Raw genomic sequence first — 20,706 nt, 5'->3', positions numbered from 1 at the left:
TAAAACGACTGATCGGATCACAGATTACATGTTGGCTCTCCTTCTTTGTTACATTCACCCCTTGATTTCTAATGTTTATGCTGCCAGTCTGGCAGCTTTTCCAGCAGCCACTCTCCGGTATATCAGGGCAGGCTCCATTCACAACAATCTCCTTCAGGCTTACTCTGGCATTGCTTACTAGTCTGGCCTGGTCTCTTATATTGATCTCTCATGCCCTTAGCATTTCTCATGCTCTTCATACGGGGGATGTGGTTACATTGCCGGCAGCCCAGTAGCATTCACTATGTTTCGGAGATTCCCTCTTGGAGCGCAGAATCACTTTACATTGGGCTTTCTGCTAACATGGTAACAAGTAGCCTCGCTGCCAGAGAATCGGATTTTGCAGCATCTTAATACTCTGGTAGAGTCATAGCCAGGGCAATATGTAAGTGCATTCCAACTAATAACTAGCACCCTGACTTGCATTACTAATGGGCATTAAGCCAGGTTTGTTGTTGTTGTTGTTGTTTTGTTTTTGTTTTGTTACCCCTCAAATTTATCCACACTGTATGTCGTGTCTTTGAGACTGGTACATCCCATCAGGACAACACACAGCCACATGCAATGCTGAAGCTGGTACAAGTTTCGATGGTGCGACCTATGGTTGCCTCTAATGATGCTAAAAGTGGGCGTCTCAGTCCTTGCAGTCAGACACATGCTTGCACACCAGGGGGAAGGGCTGATACTAGAATTGGTATAATGTCACAGCCGCAACTATACCAAAAGGTGCTAGAGCTGTCTTAGCGGCATCCCACTCAGAAACAGGCCCACACTTTCCCCACCCTCTCTCTCCTCATACCGCCCTCTCTCTGCCTCACCCCCTCTCTCACCCATCCCCTTCCTCACCCTCTCTCTCTGCTCTTTCCCATTCTTTCCCCCATCCCCTCTCCCTTGTAATCACCTTTTCTGCTGGTCAGAGGAGAAGGCAGAATTACTACCTATGCTGTCCTCTAATAAATGTAAAATAGTGTCATCTATTTTCAAGATAGCATCTAGTACACGGTGCGTTTTGTCTAGATGATGTCAAACTAGTATGTGGCTTTATTTCCTTGAATCTTAGACCCAGGCTTTATGCCTACACTTATTATACCAGGCATTCCCAACTTCGGTCCTCAAGGCACACTAACATTGAAGGTTTTAGTGACTTCCAGGCTACAGCACAGATGGTTAAATAAAAAAACTGAGGTATTAATTGTCACCTGTGCACAACCATGGATATTGCTAGAACCTGGACTGTTGTTGAGCTTTGAGAACCGAGGTTGGGAATGCCTTATACGGCAGCAGGCAAAACATAATTTTCTGCGTTCTGTGAAAAGGTTGCACTGACGAAATGCTCATTGCCAGTGTCTAAATGGCTACAATTAAATATCAAGTGACTGCTATTTGTTGGTTTCTTCCTTTTCTCATATCTGCGTTCAGGCTTCCTCTATTTGGCGAGACCAGCACTTCTGCGCATGCGTGCACACCGGTGCGCGCATGTGCATGGTTCTAAACTGCGATCACAAGCAATCGAAGTCTAAAACCTGGAAGAGGGCGGGAACGGGGCGTCAACTCTCCCTTTTAAGAGGAAATGATCCGGACAACGCAGGCGTGTCCAGACCATTTGCGGGGCAGGCCGTGTCACACGCAGCCGCTGCAAACCAAAAGATGGCTGGTTGCCGTCTGCCTTAGCAGCTACACTGTATAGGCAGGCATAGGGCTACCCTAAACATGCGAAAGCATCGCCGTCGTTCAATACATTTGCATGTGTGCGAGGGGAGGGACGGACCTGTGCTGGGCTTCCCCCCACATGTCAGTGTAATGGATTGTAGATGTGCAATTTTTCACACATCTATGATCCATGCTGAATTAGTCCCTCAGTTGTATATTCATCTCAGGATCAGCCCCTAAGTACACACAATTTGCCTGCATACAAAAATGATGGAAAACAAGCTAAAAAAAAAACAAGTTTCATTGCACCAGGTTACCTTTGCTGCATGCAGATGCAGTGTATTTATTTTAGTTGATGAAATGTAAATCTGTATAAAATTTTAATGAAAAATTTATTCATAGATAATCCTGCATCAGTGATGTTATAAAGAAGTAAATACCATAAATCTACAAATAGCCGGCAAGTAATGTCAAACCATCCAGCAGAGAGGACTTTCCTTATTGCATTAGGAATTCCAGGAATGCAACCTCCTAGTGAGGTTCAAATTAAAAAGAAACTCAATTACATCTCCAAGTCAATGTATTATTTTGACATACAAACTTTTTTGATTTTTTTAAGTACATTTAAATTCTTCCAAAAGTAGGCCCAGTTAGGGTTGTATTTGTTCCCATATGACAGTCACAGAATTCATACTTGCCAACTCTCCCGGATTCTGTGAGAGACACCCATTTTCTCGGGTAGTCCCCCGCTGCCCTGGAAGAGTGGGCACCCCTCCAGCATTCTCCCCACTTGCTAGTGAAGTGGGCAGAACAGGGAGATATATACAGAGAAACTGTGGTCTCTGTGGAGGGGGAGGGGTTTAATTATGAGATTATATGCTAAAAGTAGATTTATGGTAACGTACCTTTGTTAAATCTCTTTCTGCGAGGTACACTGGGTTCCACAGGGATAACATCGGGGTGTAGAGTAGGATCTAGATCCGAGGCACCAACAGGCTAAAAGCTTTGAACGTTCCCAAGATGCTCAGTGCTGCCTCCTCTATAACCCTGCCTCTGTGCACAGGAGCTCAGTTTTGTTAAACAGCCCAATGCAGTAGCAGGTAAAAGAGACGACAACCGTTAGTAGCCACATACACCACATTCTCACGACAGGAGAAGGTACCAGCGGCTAATGCCATACAAACCCAAAGAAGCTAAGTGTGACAGGGTGGGTGCCCTATGGAATCCAGTGTACCTCGCAGAAAGAGATTTAACAAAGGTAAGTTCTTACCATAAATCTAATTTTCTGCAGCGGGGTACATTGGGTTCCACAGGGATAACATTGGGGATGTTCTAAAGCAGTTCCTCATGGGAGGGGATGCACTGTAGCGGGCACAAGAACCTGGCGTCCAAATGAGGCATCCTGGGAGGCAGAAGTATCGAAGGCATAGAACCTTATGAACGTGTTCACTGAGGACCACGTAGCCGCATTGCACAATTGTTCAAGGGTCGCACCACGGCGGGCCGCCCAAGAAGGTCCACCCGACCGAGTAGAATGGGCTTTGATGGTAGCAGGAGCTGGAAGACCAGCCTGTACATAAGCTTGTGCAATCACCATTCTAATCCATCTGGCCAGGGTCTGCTTATTCGCAGGCCAGCCTTGTTTGTGAAAACCAAAAAGTATGAAAAGGGAATCAGACTTCCTAATGGAGGCTGTCCTCTTCACATAGATACGGAGAGCCTGTACCACATCCAAAGACCGCTCTTTGGAGGACAATTCAGGAGAGAGAAGGGCTAGAACCACAATCTATTGGTTAAGGTGGAAAGAAGACACCACCTTAGGTAGATAACCAAGGCGTGTCCGAAGAACCACACAGTCACGGTGAAAAATCAGAAAAGGTGACCGACAGGATAAGGCACCCAAGTCTGAAACCCGTATAGTAAGGGCAATAGCCAGCAGAAACAAGACCTTAAGAGTAAGCCACTTAAGGTCTACAGATTCAAGAGATTCAAACGGAGACTCTTGCAAGGCCTCCAGAACCACCGACAAATCCCAAGGAGCCACGGGCGGGACATAGGGAGGTTGAATCCATAAAACATCCTGAGTGAATGCATGAACATCAGGCAGAGTTGCAATTTTTCTCTGAAACCATACCGACAAGGTAGATATATGAACCTTGAGGGAGGCCAGCGAAGGCCTAAGTCCAGGCCCTGTTGAAGGAAAGCCAAAAGTTTGGCCGTACTAAACTTGTAAGCGTCATGATTGTTAGATGCGCACCAAGCAAAATAAGAATTCCAGACCCTGTGATAAATCTGAGCCGAAGCCGGCTTACGGGCCTTCAACATAGTTTGAATGACTGCCTCAGAAAATCCTTTGGCCCTCAGAACTGAAGCTTCAAGAGCCACACCGTCAAAGCCAGCCAGGCCAAATCCTGGTATACACAAGGGCTCTGGACGAGGAGGTCTGGGCTTTGCAGAAGTAGAAGAGGACGCTCTAATGAGAGACCCTTGAGGTCTGAGAACCAATGCCGTCTGGGCCACGCTGGAGTGAACAGAAGTAGGATTCCTCCTTCTTGTTTGAACTTCCTTATTACTCTGGGCAGGAGTGATACTGGAGGGAACACGTACAACATATGAAAGTTCCACGGAATTGCCAGTGCGTCCACGAACACCGCTTAAGGATCCCTTGTCCTTGCTCGGAAGACTGGAACCTTGTGATTGTGTCGAGACGCTATCAGGTCTACGTCTGGTAGGCCCCACTTGTCCACTTGGAGTTGAAATACTTCTGGATGGAGGCTCCACTCTCCGACGCATATGTCCTGACGACTGAGGAAGTCCGCTTGCCAGTTGAGGACCCCCAGAATGAACACCGCCGATATGGCTGGCAGATGGCGTTCCGCCCACTGAAGAATCCTTGACACTTCCATCATTGCCATCCAGCTTCGAGTGCCGCCTTGATGATTTATGTACGCCACCATGGTAGCGTTGTCCGACTGTACTTGAACAGGCCTGTTCTGTATCAGATGCTGGGCCAGGTTCAGAGCATTGAACACCGCCCGCAATAACAGAATGTTTATCGGGAGGAGAGACTCCTCCCTGGTCCACCGACTCTGAAGAGAGTGTTGCTCCAACACCACGCCCCAACCCTGCAGACTGGCATCCATTGTCAGGAGGACCCAGTTGGAGATTCAGAAGAGACGACAGCTGCTCAATTGTAAGTCATGTAGCAACCAGCTCATTGACAGACGAACCCCCGGAGACGAGGAGATCATGTGAGACCTGATACGGTGAAGCAGGCCGTCCCACTTGGCAAGAATCATCTTCTGCAGAGGGCGGGAATGAAATTGAGCGTACTCTACCATGTCGAAAGCCAACATCATGAGGCCTAGTACTTACATTGCCGAGTGTATCGACACTCGAGGGCGAGCGAGCAAGCATCGAATCTTGTCCTGAAGGTTCAGGACCTTCTCCTGTGACAAGAACAACCACTGGTTGTGAGTGTCCAACAATGCTCCTAGGTGCACCATGCTCTGAGCAGGGACCAGCGAAGATTTTTTTCCAGTTGATAAGCCACCCGTGGGCTTGCAGAAAATGGACTGTCAGATCCATATGACAGAGGAGAACTTATAGTGAATTCGCCAGGACTAGCAAGTCGTCCAGATTCAGTAGGATCCTGACACCCTGACGGTGGAGCAGGGCCATCATCACCGCCATGACCTTGTTGAAGACTGGCGGAGCTGTGGTCAATCCAAAAGGTAAGGCCTGGAATTGATAATGGAGGTTGCCAATAGCAAACCGCAGATATTGCTGATGCAACATGGCAATAGGAATATGGAGGTAAGCATCTGTATGTCCATGGACACTATATAGTTCCCGGGCTCCAAAGCCCGAACAATAGAGCAAAGAGTTTCCATACGTAACTTGGAGACCCTCACAAATTTGTTCAGACTTGAGGTTGAGAATAGGCCGGGAGGAACCATTCGGTTTCGAAACTAGGAACAGCGGCGAATAGTACCCCTTGCCTCTCTGAGCCAGAGGCACCGGCACTACCACTCCTGTGTCCAGGAGGGACTGTACCACGAAATGAAGAGATTTTGCCTTCACCTGATCCGAAGGGATGTTTGTCAGGCAAAATTGATGAGGGGGACGTTTCTTGAAGGATATGGCATATCCGTGAGTGACGACTTCCCTTACCCAGGCCTCCCACCCTGGGATCCCCCAGGGGGAGGCCCGCCCCATCATGCAGTAGGCTTGTCTGATTTGGAAGCAGGCTGACGGGCAGCCCAGGCACGTTTAGGTTTGGGCTTAGTGGTTTTGGAAGTGCGAGCCTGTTTCGGGTACGCCTGACCCTTTGCTTTACCTGGAGGTCAAAAGGAACGAAAGGAAGTACTCTTAACCTTCGGAGCCGAAGGAGCAGTACTAGGTAGGCATGCCATCTTAGCGGAAGCTAAGTCAGCAACAATCTTGTTGAGATCCTCACCAAAAAGGATGTTCCTCTTAAAAGGGAGCACCTCCAGGGTTTTCATAGAGTCCAGATCCACAGACCAGGACCGCAACCAGAGAATCCGGCGAGCCAGAATGGATATAGTAGAGGCCTTGGTCGCCAGAACACTGGCATCAGAAGCCGCCTCCTTAATGTAATGAGGGGCTGTGACAATATACGAAAGACTTTGTCTAGCATTATCAGGAAAATTGGACGGCAGCTCTGCTTCCATCTCCTGAGCCCACGCTTCAATAGCTTCTGCAGCCCAAGAAGCCGCATTAGTGGGCCGATGCACAGCTCTCGCAAGGGTATAAATAGACTTTAAGCAACCCTCCACACGCTTATCCGTCGGTTCCTTCAGAGAGGTGACAGTAGTGACAGGCAGAGCAGAGGACGCCACCACCCAAGCGACTTGCAAGTCCACCGGCGGTGGCATTTCCCAATTTTTACTTAACTTCGTAGCGAGGGGGTAGCGAGCTAGCATCTTCTTGTGAGGTGTGAATTCCTTTCCTGGATTCTCCCAGGATTCCTGACGTATATCAACTAAGTGGTCAGAATGAGGCAAAATTAATTTGGTAACCTTCTGACGTTTGAATCTATCAGGTTTCTTAGAGGCAACAACAGGTTCTGGGTCATCATCAATTTGAAGAATCAGCCTGATAGCCTCTAGTAGGTCAGGAACATCCACCTCTGAAACAGACTCCCCATCAGAGGCATCTGGATCAGTGTCTGAGTGGTCAGTATACACTCCATCCTCATCGGACGAAGTATCTGAAACATGAGTGGATTGTGAGGAAGTAATGGCCTGCTTAGAGGACCCCTTGGTCTTAGGCGGGCGAGGGTTAGGTTTCTGTTTAGTCAGTGAATGAGTCAATTGCTGTAACTGAGTGGACAGGAGATCTGCCCATGGCGGTTTAACTGCAGGGACGATATGTGGCTGTGAAGGCACATGAGGTCCCATAGGGGGCGTAAGTCTAGTTACCACCATAGTCCGTAAATTAGAGAAAGTAGCCCAAGGCGGGTCCTGATGTGCCCCCGTCGCTACAGACTGGCTGGGGGGTAGGAACCCCCAGAACCTGAACCCTCCGCTGCTATGTTTTCCTCAGATGCATCTGCAGCATCACCACCGTGTATTGCGGGATCAGCCACAGAACTATCAGCCCTTGTAGCTGACATGATATGAAAGCGTAAACCACGGGCGACACAGTACAATATCAGCAGATATAATACCTAACCAAGAACCCCCTGTGCAATGTGACAGCTCAAACAGAGGATTCAGGAGGTATATGGTGACTGAAAATCACAGAGAAAAATACAAAATAAGTATATCCTGTGAAATACCTATATCAAATAATAACCCTGATGCATTTAGCCCCCCTCAGGGTACAGAATATAGGGATAGCAGTATGAGTGAGATACACGAAGTAGATATCACACAGCAGCTATATGCACACACACACAGTCACATGTACAATGCAGAAATTATGACAAACCATAAAATTGCACTGGACTAGCAATACTAAGTAGTACTTAAGTAAAGCTATATAGACTTATAGATATATCAATGCACAGTAAAGACTGGATGTATATCACAGGGTACTTGTACTAAATAGCCCTGTAGTAATGCACTGTTTCTTAAGTATTCTACATGTCTTTTGACAGTGTTAGTTAAGTGTCCTGTAAAATTCACAGCGCTGATGATGCAGGCGGCTTTACAGAGGAGACTTTGCCCATGCAGTCCCAAAATCAGCTCAGCATGTAGTGATGGCGCCAAACGCTGACAGGGAGTGAGGGAGAGAGAGAGATGCAGCTCCAGGGCGGGAACATTTACTGTAAATGTTGCCATGGGGCTGGGGGAGGGACTACAGGTCAGAGCCTTATCCCCTTACTGGACTTCACCGCCGGGTACTGTAGGCCTTAGACAAACGGATTATAGGAGAATCCGACCTGCCCCCTGCCCTGGTGGTACAGGAACCCCACTAGACCAACACAGTGTCCATGCCAGCGCGCGCGGCCCATCTCCTAATGGCCGTGCCGGATCGCAATTTGCAGCGGGTCCCGCCTGGGGGACCCTCTTACCTCCTCCCTTGATGGGCCACGTGATCCTGGAGAGCTGCAGCGAGTGTGTGTGCCTGATGAGAGACCGGAGCCCTCCGCTGTAAGTACCCGGCAACCAGGGCGCAGGAGTATACAGGCCGCCAGGGGAGGTAATGGAGCTGCAGCATGAGATATCATATTGTCATATTGTCAAAATGATATCTAGCACTAAGAGTGCCTAGGCTGCAGCCCTTGAAGTCTTCTATCTTCTTTTAAAAGCTATTTTCAGGGCTACCTACCTGTTAGTGTCCTGCACTGCAGGCACCAACTTACAAACTGAGCTCCTGTGCACGGAGGCGGAGTTATAGATGAGGCGGCGCTGAGCATCTTGGGAACAGTCAAAGCTTTTAGCCTGATGGTGCCTCGGATCAAGATCCTACTCTACACCCCGATGTTATCCCTGTGGAACCCAGTGTACCCCGCTGCAGAAATCGCATTGTTTTAGCCCCTCCCCTATGCAAATACAAACCAATCGCAACATTCTCCCCACGAGGGGGTGGGGCCTAATGACATGTTAAACCCTGTCCCGTCCGACACTCACCTGCTTCTCCTCTTTGGGCATTGGCCCTCATTCCGAGTTGTTCGCTCGCAAGCTGCTTTTAGCAGCATTGCACACGCTAAGCCGCCGCCTACTGGGAGTGAATCTTAGCTTAGCAAAATTGCGAACGAAAGATTCTCAAAATTGCGATTAGAAATTTCTAAGCAGTTTCTGAGTAGCTCGACACTTACTCTGCCACTGCGATCAGTTCAGTCAGTTTCGTTCCTGGTTTGACGTCACAAACACACCCAGCGTTCGCCCAGGCACTCCCTCGTTTCTCCAGCCACTCCCGCGTTTTTCCCAGAAACGGCAGCGTTTTTTTTTCACACACTCCCATAAAACGTCAAGTTTCCGCCCAGAAACACCCACTTCCTGTCAATCACATTACGATCACCAGAACGAAGAAAAAACCTCGTAATGCCGTGAGTAAAATACCAAACTTCTTAGCAAATTGACTTGGCGCAGTCGCAGTGTGAACATTACGCATGCGCAATTAGCGGAAAATCGCTGCGATGCGAAGAAAATTACCGAGTGAACAACTCGGAATGAGGGCCATTATCCGGTAAGGAGATTATTTTAGAGATGAGCGCCTGAAATTTTTCGGGTTTTGTGTTTTGGTTTTGGGTTCGGTTCCGCGGCCGTGTTTTGGGTTCGACCGCGTTTTGGCAAAACCTCACCGAATTTTTTTTGTCGGATTCGGGTGTGTTTTGGATTCGGGTGTTTTTTTCAAAAAACCCTAAAAAACAGCTTAAATCATAGAATTTGGGGGTAATTTTGATCCCAAAGTATTATTAACCTCAAAAAACATAATTTACACTCATTTTCAGCCTATTCTGAACACATCACACCTCACAATATTATTTTTAGTCCTAAAATTTGCACCGAGGTCGCTGTGTGAGTAAGATAAGCGACCCTAGTGGCCGACACAAACACCGGGCCCATCTAGGAGTGGCACTGCAGTGTCACGCAGGATGTCCCTTCCAAAAAACCCTCCCCAAACAGCACATGACGCAAAGAAAAAAAGAGGCGCAATGAGGTAGCTGACTGTGTGAGAAAGATAAGCGACCCTAGTGGCCGACACAAACACCGGGCCCATCTAGGAGTGGCACTGCAGTGTCACGCAGGATGTCCCTTCCAAAAAACCCTCCCCAATCAGCACATGATGCAAAGAAAAAGAAAAGAAAAAAGAGGTGCAAGATGGAATTATCCTTGGGCCCTCCCACCCACCCTTATGTTGTATAAACAAAACAGGACATGCACACTTTAACCAACCCATCATTTCAGTGACAGGGTCTGCCACACGACTGTGACTGATATGACGGGTTGGTTTGGACCCCCCCCAAAAAAGAAGCAATTAATCTCTCCTTGCACAAACTGGCTCTACAGAGGCAAGATGTCCACCTCATCTTCACCCTCCGATATATCACCGTGTACATCCCCCTCCTCACAGATTATCAATTCGTCCCCACTGGAATCCACCATCTCAGCTCCCTGTGTACTTTGTGGAGGCAATTGCTGCTGGTCAATGTCTCCGCGGAGGAATTGATTATAATTCATTTTAATGAACATCATCTTCTCCACATTTTCTGGATGTAACCTCGTACGCCGATTGCTGACAAGGTGAGCGGCGGCACTAAACACTCTTTCGGAGTACACACTTGTGGGAGGGCAACTTAGGTAGAATAAAGCCAGTTTGTGCAAGGGCCTCCAAATTGCCTCTTTTTCCTGCCAGTATAAGTACGGACTGTGTGACGTGCCTACTTGGATGCGGTCACTCATATAATCCTCCACCATTCTATCAATGTTGAGAGAATCATATGCAGTGACAGTAGACGACATGTCCGTAATCGTTGTCAGGTCCTTCAGTCCGGACCAGATGTCAGCATCAGCAGTCGCTCCAGACTGCCCTGCATCACCGCCAGCGGGTGGGCTCGGAATTCTGAGCCTTTTCCTCGCACCCCCAGTTGCGGGAGAATGTGAAGGAGGAGATGTTGACAGGTCGCGTTCCGCTTGACTTGACAATTTTGTCACCAGCAGGTCTTTCAACCCCAGCAGACCTGTGTCTGCCGGAAAGAGAGATCCAAGGTAGGCTTTAAATCTAGGATCGAGCACGGTGGCCAAAATGTAGTGCTCTGATTTCAACAGATTGACCACCCGTGAATCCTTGTTAAGCGAATTAAGGGCTGCATCCACAAGTCCCACATGCCTAGCGGAATCGCTCCGTGTTAGCTCCTTCTTCAATGCCTCCAGCTTCTTCTGCAAAAGCCTGATGAGGGGAATGACCTGACTCAGGCTGGCAGTGTCTGAACTGACTTCACGTGTGGCAAGTTCAAAGGGCATCAGAACCTTGCACAACGTTGAAATCATTCTCCACTGCACTTGAGACAGGTGCATTCCATCTCCTATATCGTGCTCAATTGTATAGGCTTGAATGGCCTTTTGCTGCTCCTCCAACCTCTGAAGCATATAGAGGGTTGAATTCCACCTCGTTACCACTTCTTGCTTCAGATGATGGCAGGGCAGGTTCAGTAGTTTTTGGTGGTGCTCCAGTCTTCTGTACGTGGTGCCTGTACGCCGAAAGTGTCCCGCAATTTTTCTGGCCACCGACAGCATCTCTTGCACGCCCCTGTCGTTTTTTAAAAAATTCTGCACCACCAAATTCAAGGTATGTGCAAAACATGGGACGTGCTGGAATTTGCCCATATTTAATGCACACACAATATTGCTGGCGTTGTCCGATGCCACAAATCCACAGGAGAGTCCAATTGGGGTAAGCCATTCCGCGATGATCTTCCTCAGTTGCCGTAAGAGGTTTTCAGCTGTGTGCGTATTCTGGAAAGCGGTGATACAAAGCGTAGCCTGCCTAGGAAAGAGTTGGCGTTTGCGAGATGCTGCTACTGGTGCCGCCGCTGCTGTTCTTGCGGCGGGAGTCCATACATCTACCCAGTGGGCTGTCACAGTCATATAGTCCTGACCCTGCCCTGCTCCACTTGTCCACATGTCCGTGGTTAAGTGGACATTGGGTACAACTGCATTTTTTAGGACACTGGTGAGTCTTTTTCTGACGTCCGTGTACATTCTCGGTATCGCCTGCCTAGAGAAGTGGAACCTAGATGGTATTTGGTAACGGGGGCACACTGCCTCAATAAATTGTCTAGTTCCCTGTGAACTAACGGCGGATACCGGACGCACGTCTAACACCAACATAGTTGTCAAGGACTCAGTTATCCGCTTTGCAGTAGGATGACTGCTGTGATATTTCATCTTCCTCGCAAAGGACTGTTGAACAGTCAATTGCTTACTGGAAGTAGTACAAGTGGGCTTACGACTTCCCCTCTGGGATGACCATCGACTCCCAGCGGCAACAACAGCAGCGCCAGCAGCAGTAGGCGTTACACGCAAGGATGCATCGGAGGAATCACAGGCAGGAGAGGACTCGTCAGACTTGCCAGTGACATGGCCTGCAGGACTATTGGCATTCCTGGGGAAGGAGGAAATTGACACTGAGGGAGTTGGTGGGGTGGTTTGCGTGAGCTTGGTTACAAGAGGAAGGGATTTACTGGTCAGTGGACTGCTTCCGCTGTCACCCAAAGTTTTTGAACTTGTCACTGACTTATTATGAATGCGCTGCAGGTGACGTATAAGGGAGGATGTTCCGAGGTGGTTAACGTCCTTACCCCTACTTATTACAGCTTGACAAAGGGAACACACGGCTTGACACCTGTTGTCCGCATTTCTGGTGAAATACCTCCACACCGAAGAGCTGATTTTTTTGGTATTTTCACCTGGCATGTCAACGGCCATATTCCTCCCACGGACAACAGGTGTCTCCCCGGGTGCCTGACTTAAACAAACCACCTCACCATCAGAATCCTCCTGGTCAATTTCCTCCCCAGCGCCAGCAACACCCATATCCTCCTCATCCTGGTGTACTTCAACACTGACATCTTCAATCTGACTATCAGGAACTGGACTGCGGGTGCTCCTTCCAGCACTTGCAGGGGGCATGCAAATAGTGGAAGGCGCATGCTCTTCACGTCCAGTGTTGGGAAGGTCAGGCATCGCAAACGACACAATTGGACTCTCCTTGTGGATTTGGGATTTCAAAGAACGCACAGTTCTTTGCGGTGCTTTTGCCAGCTTGAGTCTTTTCAGTTTTCTAGCGAGAGGCTGAGTGCTTCCATCCTCATGTGAAGCTGAACCACTAGCCATGAACATAGGCCAGGGCCTCAGCCGTTCCTTGCCACTCCGTGTGGTAAATGGCATATTGGCAAGTTTACGCTTCTCCTCCGACAATTTTATTTTAGGTTTTGGAGTCCTTTTTTTTCTGATATTTGGTGTTTTGGATTTGACATGCTCTGTACTATGACATTGGGCATCGGCCTTGGCAGACGACGTTGCTGGCATTTCATCGTCTCGGCCATGACTAGTGGCAGCAGCTTCAGCACGAGGTGGAAGTGGATCTTGATCTTTCCCTAATTTTGGAACCTCAACTTTTTTGTTCTCCATATTTTATAGGCAGAACTAAAAGGCACCTCAGGTAAACAATGGAGATGGATGGATTGGATACTAGTATACAATTATGGACGGACTGCCACGGTTAGGTGGTATAAAAAAACCACGGTTAGGTGGTATATATTATAATAATAATACAATTATGGATGGACGGACTGCCTGCCGACTGCCGACACAGAGGTAGCCACAGCCGTGAACTACCGCACTGTACACTGGTTGATAAAGAGATAGTAGTATACTCGTAACAACTAGTATGACACTATGACGACGGTATAAAGAAAGAAAAAAAATACCACAGTTAGGTGGTATATATTATAATAATAATACAATTATGGATGGACGGACTGCCTGCCGACTGCCGACACAGAGGTAGCCACAGCCGTGAACTACCGCACTGTACACTGGTTGATAAAGAGATAGTAGTATACTCGTAACAACTAGTATGACACTATGACGACGGTATAAAGAATGAAAAAAAAACCACGGTTAGGTGGTATATATTATAATAATAATACAATTATGGATGGACGGACTGCCTGCCGAGTGCCGACACAGAGGTAGCCACAGCCGTGAACTACCGCACTGTACACTGGTTGATAAAGAGAGAGTAGTATACTCGTAACAACTAGTATGACACTATGACGACGGTATAAAGAATGAAAAAAAAACCACGGTTAGGTGGTATATATTATAATAATAATACAATTATGGATGGACGGACTGCCTGCCGACTGCCGACACAGAGGTAGCCACAGCCGTGAACTACCGCACTGTACACTGGTTGATAAAGAGATAGTAGTATACTCGTAACAACTAGTATGACACTATGACGGTATAAAGAATGAAAAAAAAACCACGGTTAGGTGGTATATATTATAATAATAATACAATTATGGATGGACGGACTGCCTGCCGACTGCCGACACAGAGGTAGCCACAGCCGTGAACTACCGCACTGTACACTGGTTGATAAAGAGATAGTAGTATACTCGTAACAACTAGTATGACACTATGACGACGGTATAAAGAATGAAAAAAAAACCACGGTTAGGTGGTATATATTATAATAATAATACAATTATGGATGGACGGACTGCCTGCCGACTGCCGACACAGAGGTAGCCACAGCCGTGAACTACCGCACTGTACACTGGTTGATAAAGAGATAGTAGTATACTCGTAACAACTAGTATGACACTATGACGACGGTATAAAGAAAGAAAAAAAAATACCACAGTTAGGTGGTATATATTATAATAATAATACAATTATGGATGGACGGACTGCCTGCCGACTGCCGACACAGAGGTAGCCACAGCCGTGAACTACCGCACTGTACACTGGTTGATAAAGAGATAGTAGTATACTCGTAACAACTAGTATGACACTATGACGACGGTATAAAGAAAGAAAAAAAAATACCACAGTTAGGTGGTATATATTATAATAATAATACAATTATGGATGGACGGACTGCCTGCCGACTGCCGACACAGAGGTAGCCACAGCCGTGAACTACCGCACTGTACACTGGTTGATAAAGAGATAGTAGTATACTCGTAACAACTAGTATGACACTATGACGACGGTATAAAGAAAGAAAAAAAAATACCACGGTTAGGTGGTATATATTGTAATACAATTATGGATGGACGGACTGCCTGCCGAGTTCCGACTGCCGACACAGAGGTAGCCACAGCCGTGAACTACCGCACTGTACTGTGTCTGCTGCTAATATAGACTGGTTGATAAAGAGATAGTATACAATACATACAACAATATACTACTATACTGGTGGTCAGGCACTGGTCACCACTAGTCACACTGGCAGTGGCACTCCTGCAGCAAAAGTGTGCACTGTTTAATTTTAAATTAATATAATATTATGTACTCCTGGGGGCTCCTGCTATAACAACCTGCAGTGCTCCCCAGTCTCCCCCACAATTATTATAAGCTTTGCCTTTTATACATTGATGTGCAGCACACTGGGCTGAGCTGAGTGCACACAGACTGAGTCACACTGTGTGACTGGCTGCTGCTGTGTATCGTTTTTTTTCAGGCAGAGAACGGATATAGCAGAGAACGGATATATTATATTAAAATAAATAAAAGTTAACTAACAACAACTGCACTGGTCACTGTGGTAAACTCTGTCTGACTCTGCACAATCTCTCTCTCTCTTCTAATCTAATTTCTAATGGAGAGGACGCCAGCCACGTCCTCTCCCTATCAATCTCAATGCACGTGTGAAAATGGCGGCGACGCGCGGCTCCTTATATAGAATCCGAGTCTCGCGAGAATCCGACAGCGTCATGATGACGTTCGGGCGCGCTCGGGTTAACCGAGCAAGGCGGGAGGATCCGAGTCTGCTCGGACCCGTAAAAAAAACATGAAGTTCGTGCGGGTTCGGTTTCAGAGAAACCGAACCCGCTCATCTCTAGATTATTTAAGTTGGTAAGTATGTCACAGATATAGTTGATTTTGGCCTCTCAAGAATATATTAACAATTATCCATATATTCCACATGCTTTACAGAGAATATTTAGTCATTCACTTCAGTCCCTTCCACAATCTAGTTTATACGAGTTAGTTACCCACCCTATCAAGAAATAACGGCACAACAGAACAGTAATATCAACGCCGGCAGCTGTGTGTACCCGAACGGAGTAGTTTGAAAGAAAGCCCTACATACCTCCTCAGTCCCGCTGTCTTGGGGAGGGCACTGGCTTACCTTCCCACTTTCAGGCAGGACAGTCCCGCTTTTCATAGCATTGATTGAACAGATCTACGCAGTGCGGGGAGTGTCTCTGGGGACAGCGAGTTTGACAGCATTTGTGGTGAGATGCATCTTTGTGACTGCTTATTTCAATGCTTATGATTGTAGGTGTAATTAGTAGGTCTGTAGGATTTTAGTATAGTACAGTAAATGTGTACAGTCCGCTAAGTCTATTTATAGTGATATATTGTGAAGGGTTAATAATACTGTATGTGAATTTAATATTGTTATATTTAAAGCTAAAGTCTGAATCATTCACGTACTCCTTGCCAGTTAGTCATTTAGTTAAGCTGACCTACAGTACACCAGCATTATCATTAGTAATAAATACAAAATACTTGCATATGTGAGAAGATTGATTCACTATTAGAGGTAACTCCAGCTTACGCTCTCAACACTGTCTCTGTGGGATGCAGTCAGTTTACCGTCTGTCGGGATTCCAGCGTCAGTCTCCTGAATCCTGACAACGGCCTGATATTTCCACTCGGTTGGTGGATCCACGCCACCAACCAAGTGGGTATAGAAACTGTGGTGAATAGTGAATACAGCAAGCCTGTGAGTGGACTCACTGCCGGGATTCCGCTGTCATCCTGTCTGCTGGGATATTGTATGTATCCCATCTCTGTATCCTCACCTCTACAGAGTATTATACAAGGATGTAACTAAATAAATGACCCCAGTATGTTTAAAGTTTAAATGTCCTTCCTGTGTTTCCGAGGGTTGCCTCTGGGTCATCCAGGTTTCTCCTAATCCAAAAGGATACTGGTAAGCTAATCAGCTGTAAACAAAAATGGATCCAAGTGTGTTTTTACAGAAGTTCAACTAATATCTAATGGGCCAAAGGCAGATCAGATGTTTTTTTGCTGCTCTTTTGTTTTTGTATATTTTTTTATTTTATTTATGTAACCATTTGAAGGCTGAAAAGTATATGTGCTGTGTTCATGGAGAGGCTGAGAGTCCATCAGAACACAGCAGGAAACTGAGCTGGAAAAGTACATCAACTTCAGGGCAACATTGACCTCGATACTTGACCACTGATGGAAGGAAACCATCAAACATCAACACCCAATCACTGATGTTTGAATCAATGTCCAATGCCCATTCCTACTTTAATCATTAACAACAGTGATGAGAGGCTTCTTCTATGCTGGTGTGGGAAAATAGTGGTGACAAATATATATCATTGTGCATTAAATTAAATTCAGACATTGAACTTGTGCTTTATATCCTTACACAATGGCTACAGCCATGATCACTCTCCAAAATGACTCTAATTGCTTTCTTGAAATATAATCCACCAATAAATGTTATACAGTATTTAATCTGCGGCAAAGGGGAAACTAAATAATGTGTTTAGTATATTTCTAAAACAACTTCATACTTCAAAAAAATATTATTGTAAAGGTCGATGACAACATAATATTATACCAATAAAGCAATGCGGCATGTTTACTCTATTCCAAATAAAGTGTACGTTTTGTAGGTTTTATAATGTATCATAAACACAGTTTGTTAGTGATTATTTCTTTTGTCCTTATTAAACACTATTGTATATCCTTATACAGTATAGTGTAGCACAGAGGGAGGGAGCAAACCCTGGCAGCTTCAGTCATAAACAATGTTCTGACAATAGATGCACAGACGGAGCTCAGTACTGCTGATGCAGAAGGGTGGTCATTATCCCAGAATCAGAGGGGTCAGAGGAGGAAAGGCTGGGACTCTTCCCTTTCCAGCTCAGTATGTAAGAGAGGAGGAAGGCACAAGATCTGGACAGCATGTCAGAATGAGAACAGCTCTCTGCCACTGTATACAATGAACAACCCGCCATCGTGAAGAGCAGGTCAGTGAGGGTTTCCTTATGTCACTGCTATGAAATCATGGGACACAGAGCCTGTAATCTCTTTATAGCTAGGACATACTGAGTGTTGGGAGACTTATTGCTCCTCTGAATCTCCATCTGTTCCATTTTTTGGTAATAGAAGGGAGGCCAGTACACAAACACTAAGCTGGTAAGGATGTGCGTGTGTGTGTATGTATGTGTGTGTATATATATATATATATATATATATATATATATATATATACATACACACACAAAAATATGAGGAAGTGAGTAGGGGGAGATGCCTTACATTGAATACATATAATTAATGTGATTCAGTAGTAGATAATGGGGGTTCAGCTAAGATTCAGACGTTTATGTATAGTGGCTGCAGCTGCAATTTTTCACACGTCAGATGCATCCCAGTCTGTCCGAGGTGAACACCTGCAGATTTGCTTAGCCAGATCTCTGCTTGTGGCTAAATGAGTGTAACTGGACAGCAAAGGGGCATTCACAATTAGCATAAGCGTGCCACGGGTGTGTCGGGACAGTGGCCTAACAGGGCGGCGCTGCGCCCTCTATCCTCTGAGTGCATGACAATGTACTATGGTGACAGAGCTGCCAGCGCCAGGAAGTACGACACTGCCTGGAGTATCCTTATGGTGCTTTGCGCGGCTGTACAGGGTGCATGCTGCGTGCCCAGGCCATCCAAAGGACTCTCCAGGCGGCACTGCAGCAACAATACTGTCTGCATGGTGCCATTCTGGGAACCCTGCTTGCCAGATGCAGTGGCCATGGGCCAGCCGCAACAATGCCCCCAGGGCCCTGCACCTCGGGAAACGGCACCTTGTGCACACCCCTAGTTGCATCCCTGCAAGAACATTTAGACATTGTGGCCTATCTAATGATTAGTGCTGATAGTGGTGGCAGCTGCTCTCACAAGCGGATGTGTAGGGGCAGCACCGCCACATACTGTAAATACAGCCGCCTGAATATGGGGCTAAGTGTACTGGAGCCGGGACCATTTATTCGGATAGGTTGCGCTGGTTTATTTGTTTAAAACTTTTATTTGAACCTATTAAGGGTCTGACTCAGAGGCGCACACAAACCACATATTAGTTTGATTTTCACGTATTTACTACTGCACATATGTGGAAAAAAAAAAAAAAAAGGTTTTGGTGCAGAAAGTGGGCATCTCAGGGTTTAAAGTGTCAGACGCATGCTAGTGCACAAGGGGCAGGCTGAATCCAGCATCTGTTTATGTGACAGCCATGACTTCGGCAGCAGGCACTAGAGCGAACACAGCAGTATGAATCATGGCCTTAAAACGCCATGTACCATCATCAACAAGGTCATAATGAATGCTTTCTCATATATGCTGCTGCACTATTATTACTATCCTGATGCTCTTTTAATATATCTTCATGTGGATGCTTTATGCTTTAAAGTTTGAATTGCACGTGTGGTAAGATTTCTGCTCCACACACCTCACATCTGAGTCTTGGCCGCCAATGTGTAAAACTCTCAGTACAGAAGCAGAATTCGGTGACAGCCCAATAAGCAGGTGACAAAGAAGTAAAGACACTAATGCATTTCATTACTTCAGTGTGAGTCTGTGGAAGTTTCCCGTTACAGGCTTTCTTCCTACAATGCCTGGCAAACAGGGCACTTAAACTTTATCGACAGTAAAGAATCTTATACAGCGGAGACAATGGTAGGGATTCGTGTTGCAAGGGCTGTCTCACTGTTTCAGTGAACAGTCGGGCTTGGCAATATTTGTAAACTTGCTCTGTTTCGTCATAATGTGGAGGGGGAGTGGGGAGGGCTGCCTACTTCTGAAAAGCTAATGTAACCTGTAACTACGGTGACAAGGACTCGGCAATCTGAATTAAGAAGCAACAAGGATAGCTTAGTAAACTAGTTATGTGGGCAATTCCAGATTACACATACAAATATTTATGTTTATTTGCAGCACCAATCAGCTTTACCAGTGGATAAGAAGTGCCATTCATGTGCATAGAGAAACCCTGACAGAGATTCACTGCCCACTGCAAGAACACTAGCATGTGAACAAACCTATAAGGAACAGCCAAAGGAAATATCAAATCTCTGTAAAGAAGAGACATTGTGGACGAAAGATGCCATCAAGAATAAAAAAAGAAAGGTAACTACAGTATCGCTGATTATATTGTTTTTATATCTATGGACACACGATTGTTAACAATATCTTTCACAATTAAGTAATCATTACTGTAATTCGAGTTATAAGTTTCATTGAATAAATCATACTTTTTTTTCCATATTTTGCAATGCGATCGTAGCCTGTGTTAAGCTTTAAGTCAGTGTTTCTGACAGCTTATTTACTAATAGCAGAATATGTAGACATACAGGCCCTCATTCAGATGTGGTTGGAGGAGCTATCGCTGCTACTTACACAGACGCAGCAGCGATAGCACTAATACGGTAATACAGCAGGTGGTGTCTCGCGCTTTCTGCTGTATTACTGATCTGAACTGTGTCAAAGGACGCAGTATCGAATCTTCCCCACCTCCATTGGGCGGCTTGCGGCACTCATGGAGATGCACAAGCTGCCTGTCACAGAGGCCAGGAAATATCTGTGTAACAATGGAGATCCCTGGCCTCTTCCCTCCATCCCTCCCTCTAAATGACAGCAACACGCCTCCATTTCGTCAGTCGGAGCCTCCTCCCCGCCTCCAAATGGCATTAAACTGTCAATCACTGACCGTCTAATGTCGTCCCTGCATCTTCACGCACAGGATCCATTTACGTGTTTACAGAACGAGTTG

General features: G+C 46.3%; 1 protein-coding gene across 4 annotated transcripts in view; it reads left to right on the top strand.

The window, feature by feature from the left end:
• The window catches only part of FAM124B (family with sequence similarity 124 member B), a 59,262-nt gene that overhangs the window by 12,404 nt on the left and 26,152 nt on the right, over positions 1-20,706 (top strand). For 3 of the 4 annotated variants that reach the window (XM_063915918.1, XM_063915920.1, XM_063915919.1), the window contains exons 1-2: positions 17,671-17,917; positions 19,872-20,063. The gene's annotated coding sequence lies outside the window, so the exon portion shown is untranslated. Of the gene's footprint in view, positions 1-17,670; positions 17,918-19,871; positions 20,064-20,706 lie in introns of those variants that run through there. The other variant, XM_063915921.1, reaches the window with a different exon arrangement.

This window comes from Pseudophryne corroboree, chromosome 4 (genome assembly GCF_028390025.1).
Source record: "Pseudophryne corroboree isolate aPseCor3 chromosome 4, aPseCor3.hap2, whole genome shotgun sequence".
NCBI lineage: Eukaryota > Metazoa > Chordata > Amphibia > Anura > Myobatrachidae > Pseudophryne > Pseudophryne corroboree.
This window is presented reverse-complemented; position numbering and strand designations above follow the sequence as displayed.